Genomic DNA, 9,337 nt, shown 5'->3' on the forward strand with positions numbered 1-9,337 from the left:
CAGAAAGCAGGCTGGGGCTGGGGCTCTCTTCAAGGAATGGGGAAAGAACAGAAGCCAGAAGCAATGCAGCTCATGTGAAGCAGGAGCACAGGAGAGCTGCTGATGGGATCAGGACAGGAAAGCCTTTTGGGAAACACTTTCCAGGGGAAGATGCCCACCTGTCCCTTGCTACAACTCCAGTTTGAAGAAATAGGGTCTGTGCACATGCTGTAAAGTCATAAACAACGGGGATTTTGGCTCCATGTTCCTGATTTGTACTTCAGAAAGAACAGAGTCCTTCAAGGCCTCCAAACCTGAGTTACTCCTTGGCAAAGGCCAAGGCTGAGAAGCTTCTTTCACAGTCCAGTTCTCGTGCAAGCTGCCTTTGCAGAAACTGCCAGCAGTAATGGAGTTTGATGGATGAGTTTAATTAGCTTGTCATTATTAAAAGAGAAGCAATTAGATTTTCTTCTTTAGCTGGCATGTTCTAGGGCATTTCCATAATAACCTGCCCCTTATCTAGAAGTCCTGAACATTAAAAAGGGAAATAAGAAAAAAGGAAGCTGAAAGATCTTGTGAAAGCAAAAAGGAAGTCAAATGCCCACCTGCAGCCTAACCCCCTGCAGCCTAACCCCCTTCTTTTAAGATGAAACCACATTCCTAAGGACGGGACCAGTAGCTCAAACTAAGGTGTCTAAAAATAATAAGCCTCATATTTCTCTCTTCTACCTGAAAGTCTGTTAGAGGGATCTTTATATATGCACAAGATCATTCTAAAGAAGGTGGCAATCAATAGTTCTACATGCACATCACAGACACACCAGGATGCAACCAACTTCTCAGCAATGAAGAGTGAAACTTATAAAGAGAGTTACAATTCTGGAAAAGGCTTAAACAAGGGAGGTTGTGGAGCTCACATTAGTAGTGCATTTAAGAACCTGTTACATGCAACTTCTCGGCAACGATCTGGAGACATTTCTTTAATCCTACTGCTGAACTAGATGATCTCTTCAGAAGACTCAAAGGTGTTTTCCAGCTCTTCATCTCCAGGTTTCCCTCCAGCTCTACATTCAGTCCACCTAACATCTCAAGACAGCCATGAGTGCACTGACTGGGAACAGCAGCAATCAACCTGCAGAGCAGCTTTCACCCAAATGAAGATAACTAAAGTAGATGTGCTTTAACAGAGTTATCCATCATAAATTGAGAATCTTTCTGATGAGTGACAACAGTTAATTTAGAGCCCCTCACCATGTATTTTAGACTTCTTCACCATGTCCATTACCTCATGTCTATTAATGCTGAACGCCACCAGCTCTTTTGCTGCCTGCCCACATGACAGTGAGAGTTTTAGTCTTCAGTCTCCTGAACCTGTAAAAAAGCATGATCAGTAAATGGGGTTTTTTTGACCAATCATTTATGAGTACATGCAAGAAGACTGGCCTCAGCACAGCTCCTTTGGTAATCTCTCTCCTTTTGAACAGCAATAATTTATTTCTGCTCTTTGTTTCCTGCCTCACTAATCAGTTATTAGTCCACAAGAAAACCTGTTTTGATCCACAGTAGCTTCACTTCTTTGGTAAAAAGCCTCATTAGAAACTCTTCAGAAATCTACGTGCAGTGCTTCCTATTCTCACAAAAAAAAGGGCCAAGATGAGTCTGTGGAAAGTCATCGATCCTTCAGATTCCTTTTAACATGAAAAAACAAGACTACTGAGAGACCGAGACTTCTCTTCTGCCTTTCCTTAGGGGAGGGCTGCCTTGGCTAACTTCCACAGCCAAGGCAGCCACCAACTCCAGATTCCAACTTCTGCACATACCCACTACCCACGACTGACCCAGATGCTTAAAGATTCTTATAAGGTTCTTAAAAGAATCCTAAAAGCTGGATTCCAGTGAGGTCCAAGCAGCAGGACTTGTAAGGACTTAGAAAATGTGAACTTCAGCTTGGATTTCCTGCCCTGCTGGCTACGAGTATACATTATGGGCCAGTGAAGATAGCTGTGCTGTCTCCCAGCAACAAGTCTCACTCTCCCTCTGGCTTTTGAAGCTGCCAACTCCTTAACGACTGCAGCCCAGTAAGCAGAGTGAATTGTGTAACTCTCCTTGTGGTTTTTAGCCAATTATACATTTTAAATGCCTTCCTGACTTGTAAACAAAAACATCTCTCTCATTATGCGATTTTGGATTTGGTCAAAGGCATGTCACCTGCTAGCTTGGCTGCTAAGAAAATTTATATTTATCTTGGGAACAAAGACCATGTTTGAGAACAATGTTGCCTTTGTGCACATGTAAGCAATCCCATCTGGTACAGTACACCTATGCTTCACGGACAATGTTTATAGTGAACATAAGGTAATCGGTGCAGCTCATGGATTATTAAATACAATACCTGAATGCAAGCATGTGGCTGCATTTTTGATAAAGAATTTTAGGACATGTTTCAGTCTCAGAGGGAACTAGGAACCACTTCTTTGCATTTAGTACATAACATGCCACAGAAATTTGAAGGTATCCAAATGAAACTCAAAAGATGAGTTTTCCTCTTCCATTTACATAGCTTTGAAAATTGGAGTCTGCTTGTAGAACAGGCAGATTCCCAGTTTCTCACCTAGCTTTCTTGCAAAAAGCTGAGCATCAACATTGCTGCAAAGCAAGTTTGTCTCATCCTTGGTGGGCTTGAAGAATTGCTAATCAGGAGCCAACAGAAGAGTAAGAATTAGTCAGCCTTCCCACCTTACCATCGCCTGCTTTTCCCAAAATACTCCTTTTTCTGTTTTCTTCCTTCCTAACAACTGAACAAAAATGGAATGTTGGCATTAAAAAGAAGTGTCTATAATTAATGTAAATGACTTCATCACCTTAAAAGAATCCCAAAGCTCCAGTTGTTGGTTTTTTTCTTCATCATAATTGCCACTCCTCTAGGTAGGTAGCCTAGTGATTTGCAGGCTGTGTTCCACAGAGTACTCCACTAATGTCCATGAGAGGTCACAAAGACAAGCAAGCCTTTTCTCAGCAGGCTTCAGATCACCAAACGTCCCAGCCCGCACAGACGGTTTACTCCTTCCTAGTCAAATCCCCTCCAGCGCTACCTGATGAACTCACACACCCAGTCCTCCAATACACGCCGAGCTACCGCAGAAAGCTGTGGTGGCCTCTACGCCTGTCTCTCCCTCGGTGTCCCAAGCCAGGTGCTTAATTGTCTATGTTCATGTCACACTGGCACTCCCTACTGCAGGGATCTGCATCACGACACCCAGCCAAGACAGCACTATCAAGAAATCAAGGTAAGAGCCCCAACACACATTTAATTGAAAAATAACATGATAATACACATTTTCGTAGGGATTCAGAAAATCGGTTTCCTAAGGCCACCAAACAAAAGCTACAGTTTTCTTTCTCCTCATACACACCTCCTCCTTTATTCATTCAAAACCCTACATTTTTGCTAAGTCATCCAAAGAGGTTTAAGTATGTTATTGTTAAAAGGAAACTCAAAGTAAAACTCAACACGAAGTCTGCATTAAATAATAGGGAAGAGTGCTTAGCATAAGGCCATAGAAAGTACAGTATCCATTTCTTAAACTTTTAGAATCTAATATGCTTCCTTCAGCTCTTTATTTGCAAATGTTTGGTATTAAATGCAAGGTTATGTGAAGAGAAAAAAGTTTTCTTTATAAACATAGAACATTTAGTATTATCTGTGGCTACTAAATAATGAACTCCTTAGGTATTAACTAAGGAATTCCTTACCTGTCTGCCAGTTCTTCAGCAATTTTCTTACACAGCTCAAAAAATTATTACTAAAAAAAATCAGCGGTCTTTTCTGAAGCCTGGCTCTTCAAGAGGGGTATTTAGTTTTAAAAAGATTCTTGAAAAGCTATTTTAAAGAAAAAAAATACCTTTTCTGTTATAGAAGGACCTATTCGAAAGAGAACTTAAGCCTCACTGAACCCTAATAAACCACAAAAATAACCTCAGAAAGTAACATAAGGAAGTCTTTAAACAATAAAGATATATAAATGCTCCCCCACCACAAGAACAAAGAGTGTTTCTACACTCACCTTTGCAGACTGCATCTTCAAAGCTGATGCTACTACCAAAAGAAACCGTGAGGGTCTTTAACCAGTAAAAAGATGAAAATAGAGTCTGAAATTTGGTCCCACGGGATCTCAAGAGATCCTCTCAGAGAGATGCTTGATGTTGATTTAAGTAACCTCTGTTAAAACGTTTTGAAAGAGGAGCAGAAAGAGGCGATTACTGTTTGCAGTTCATGGTGTTTCTTTCCTCCTTTATTCCATTTTTAATAATAAAACCAGGCACAATTAATCATTGTAATTGTTTTGCTTTTTTTTTCTTTAATTATTTTCTTTCACCAGGCATAGGAAGAAACAATGTAAGATCAAAGGAGTCAGAGTTACATCCTTAACAGACATCTGAGAAGCAAATAAGAGAAAATCTTAATATATAGTTCTCTCACACGACGTATTTTTTTAATTTCTATTTAAAAAAATGCTTGGTGCTCAACAATGGAAGAGAATGCCCCAGGCTACCTCAGGTAAGTTTTTGTTATTATTTCCAGCAAAATAAATAGTTGGACACAGGGCTATATTGCTTAAAGAACTCATTTTTAAATCCAGTTCCACAAAAATCTATTACAGGTAAGGCTCATATATCGGAATCTTTCACTGCAAGAAAAACAAATTAATTGAGCTCCTGGTATAAGCACAAAGCTGAACACAGCTATAGTACACCCAGGAGTGCGTGCATTAGTCCTAGGGATACCTGTAACACGCTAATTGCTTCCAAAGTGAAAAGAGAAATCATTATGGTTGGCAATCCAGAATCTGCTGGGCAAATTTCAATTACATATGGCCTAAGTAAGGCTGTAGGTGAGGAGAGATCTGTTAGATGTTAACTGGAAGGCAAAGCACACACAAAGCTGTATCCCAATTAGCAAGAACAGGAACAAAAGAGTCTGAGAGCTGAACCACTGTATAAACTCCAAACAATTCGCTTTCACGCATTGCTGCAAGAGTTTCAGTGGGAGACGGGCATCTGTTTCTTTAACATCTATCTCACTAACTGCTAAATGGAAATGTAATTCAAAAGCTTCAACCGTGGCAACCCGCGCACCTAACAAATCTGGAATTTTTTCAGCCTCCCATCTTTTAGAATATTTACCTCTGCCTGGCTCTTATAAATATCCCATTTATTACTTACTGGCACACTTCCAAAAAGTAAGAGACTGAAGACAGATACTTAGAACTGGCTAACTAACAACAAAAAAATCTACCTCCTTATGATAGCAGTTTAACCAAAAGGAAATATTGCCATTAAAAATTTATTAGATAAATCTGTCTTTTTTTTCTATTCATGCACTTTCTAAAACCAGATCACTAAATTTCCATAATATCCATTACACAGAGTTATTCACAATTGTCTCCAGTGAGTATTTCTTGGGCTACAGGTCATTAAATAAAAAACTATTTATCACAAATATCCCAGACGTGCTATTTGGGCTTTGTGATTAATTATATATAATCACATTATCCCCTCTGTTTCATGAATGCAGTAACTAAACAACATTACGTGCACTATAAATTCTGAAATCTAAAACACAACTGACATTTCCCATTATCATGTTTCAGTCTTGAGACTTAACGTTAATTTTCTTTTCAATATTCATGCTTGTAAAAGCTTGCTTTGCAAAAGCTTGAGTGCATAAAGGGTCATAAGTAAGCTGTAATATAAATTTACTTCTATATCAATTCTTTTCAACAGAAAAACATAATTGAAGTTCTACTTTTGTAGTGACTTCCACTCAACTTAAACACCCTGTTCCATTAGAAATTAAATTACTGCATTTCTATCTTTTACCTATCCTAGTCTAGCAAACAGAAGGTAGTTAAGCAAATAGGCAGGGATGAGAACATGGACTGCGTTACATACTGTACAGTGTACAGCAGCAGTTGCATTCACTTTGCTCCAAAAAAGTATGCCTTCCAAGGGGTTGGTTAAGTATTTCGACAAACAAAATCCCCTCCAAATCTGGCTGGCTTACAGGGGGCTCTGCAAAAGAAGTGCAAATCCTTGGTCTTCTCTTAAAATACCTTTCCTTGTATCGAGACAAGTGAGCCACCTTCAAGGAGAACCTGGAAAGCATGCCCACCGCCACCAGCCAGAACCATTATCACATGCTAAAGAAGAAACCTAGCTCAGGCGAGGTAGGTGGTCAGCAACACCCGCTCCCTGACCCAGCTGCCAAGCAGCCTCACACACCAGGAGGAGCACTGGCGAGCACAGAATCGTAGAACAGTTTAGGTTGGAAGGGACCTTAAAAGGTCATCTAGTCCAACCTCACCTGCAATGGGCTGGGACATCTTGAACTAGATCAGGTTGCTCAGAGCCCCGTCCAACCTCAACTTGAATGTTTCCAGGGATGGGGCATCTACCACTGCTCGGGGCAACCTGGTCCAGTGTTTCACCACCTTCATTGTAAAAAAAAATCATCCTTATAGTCTAAAACCTCCCTCTTTTAGTTTAAAACCATTACCCCTCGTCTTATCGCAAGAAGCCCCGCTAAAATTTTGTCCCCATCTTTCCTGTAGGCTCCCTTTAAATACTGAAAGGCTGCTATAAGGTCTCCCTGGAGCCTTCTCCAAGCTCAACAACCCCAACTCTCTCAGCCTGTCCTCACAGGAGAGGGCGCTCCATCCCTCTGGTCATTTTTATGGCCCTCCTCTGGACCTGCTCCAACAGGTCCATATCTTTCCTGTGCTGAGGACTCCAGAGCTGGATGCAGTACTCCAGGTGGGGTCTCAAGAGTCGAGTAGAGGGGCAGAATCACTTCCCTCGACATGCTGGCCACACTTCTTTTGATGCAGCCCATGATGCAGTTGGCCTTCTGGGCTGCGAGCGCACATTATTGACTCATGACCAGCTTTTCATCCACCAGTACTCCCAAGCCCTTCTCAACAGGACTGCTCTCAATCCCTTCATCCCCCAGCCTGTGTCGATACTGGGGGTTGCCCTGACCCAGCTGCAGGACCCGGCATTGGCCTTGTTAAATCTCATGAGGTTCACATGGGCCCGCTTCTTGAGCCTGTCCTGGTCCTTCTGGATGGCTTTCTGTCCCTCAGGTGTGTCAATAGCATCAATCAGCCTGGGGTCATCTGAAAACTTGCTGAGGGTGCACTCTGTCCCACTGTCTATGTAATTGATGAAGATATTGAACAATACTTGTCCCAATATGGATCCCTGAGGGACACCACTTGTCACTGATCCCCATCTGGACATTGAGCCGTTGACCACTACCCTCTGGATGCAATCCAATTCCACCCATGAACAGTCCACCCATCAAATCCATCCCTCTCCAGTTTAGAGAGAAGGATGTTGTGGGGGACTGTGTCAAAGGCCTCAAAGAAATCCACATAGACATCCGTAGGTCTTCCCTTGTCCACTGATGTAGTCACTCCATCACAGAAGGCCACAAGGTTGGTTAGGGACTTGCCCTTGCTGAAGCCATGCTGGCTGTCTCAAATCACCTCTCTGTATTCCATGTGCCTTAGCATAGCTTCTAGGAGGAGCTGTTCCGTGATCTTCCCAGGCACAGAGATGAGGCTGACAGGTCGGTAGTTGCCAGAGTTCTGCTTTCTACCCTTGCTAAAAATTGATGTAATGTTTCCATTTTTCCAGTCACTAGGGGCTTCACCTGACTGCCATGACTTTTCAAATATCATGGAGAGTGGCTTGGCAACTGTGTCAGCCAATTCCCTCAGGACTCTGGGATGCATCTCGTCAGGTCCCATAGACTTCCATATGTTCAGGTTCCTCAGGTGGTCACAAACCTGATCTTCTCTTACAGTGGAAGGGACTTTTCTCCCCCAGTCCCTGCCTTGTGGTCCATCTACTCCAGACATGTGGGGAGAGAGGCTGCCAGTGAAGACTGAGGCAAAAAAAGCTGTTGTGTACTTCAGCCTTCTCCTCATCTGTCATTACCAGTTTGCCAGTCTTGCTTAACATGGGGTTATACTTTCTTTGATGTTCCTTTTCTGGCTGACATACCTGTAGAAGCCCCTCTTATTATTCTTCGCGTCCCTTGCCAAGTTCAGCTCCAGCTGTGCCGTGGTCTTCCTGACCCCATCCCTACACAACCAGGCAGCATCCCTATGCTCTTCCCAGGATACCTGTCCATGTCTTTCTTGCCCTTTAGTTTGACCAGCAGGACTCAACTCAGCCATGCTGGTCTCTTGCCTTCCTTTCCCAATTTCTTACACCTGGGCATCAAGAGCTCTTGTGCTTTATGGCAAGCATCCCTAAAGATCTGCCAGCTCTGTTCTGTTCCCGTGTTCCCAAGGGCAGTTTCCCAGGGGGTCCTATTGACTAACTCCTTGAAGAGCTGGAATTTTGCTTTCCTAAACTTCAGGGTCCTGAGTTTACTTTCACCTGACCAATAGCCCTCAGGGCTGTGAACTCTACCACTGCATGATCACTGCAGCCCAAGCTGCCTCCAGTCTTGAAGTCACTGATTAGCTCGCTTGTGTTGGTGACCAGCAGGTCCAGTATCGCATCCCCTCTGGTGGGGCTGCCTATTACCTGGCTTAAGAAGTTACCTTCAAGACAAGCTCCTGGTAAAGCTGCCAGTCGGGGATCTGCCAGGGGCTCAGCACCTCGCAGAGTTAGGCTCTTCCCAGCTGCCAAAAAGTCACCCTTCCCAAAACCTGCAGTGCATTACTATGGAAACACATGCCACAGCTTTAGAACTGTAAAACCACTCCACATTTCCAGGTGGCCAACGTGGAAAGGGAAGGCTATCAATTCCTTGGCCACAGGGACTGATTGCCACGAGGAAAGGCCACAAACTCTCAAATAAACTAAACAGGGTTTGCTCCTGGATGCTTTTTAACCAGCACTGCAGGCACCGCCTTCATGCCTGGTGCTGCTGCTGGGCTGAGTTCACCAGGCAACCACCTAGCCGCCCCCCCCAGACTTCTGGTATTATTTGATCACCCGTACCACGGGTAAATTTCTCTTACGCTGGTGTAAACCACTTCTTCCTCCTTGCTTTTACTATCAGCTTGATTGAGAGTCATGGCTTGACAGTGTCCGCCACAAGAAACCAGTTTTTAGCGGGTGCGCACAGCAGTGTTGCAAGCCGGCGAAACCCAGTATCGCCGGGGTTTTCAGCGCGCCTTTGGCAGGCCCACGGCTCGCCCTCCTCCGACTGAGAGGCCGCAGGGGGAGAACGGCAGCCCGGAAGGGCCTGGGAGGGGGAAAGCGCCGCGGGCGAGAGCCTTTGAGGAAGACCCGGCCTGAACAGGCCCTGAGGTGCCTCGTCAACTCCGTCCCCATGGCG

This window comes from Charadrius vociferus, unplaced genomic scaffold (assembly GCF_000708025.1).
Source record: "Charadrius vociferus isolate BGI_N301 unplaced genomic scaffold, ASM70802v2 scaffold78, whole genome shotgun sequence".
NCBI lineage: Eukaryota > Metazoa > Chordata > Aves > Charadriiformes > Charadriidae > Charadrius > Charadrius vociferus.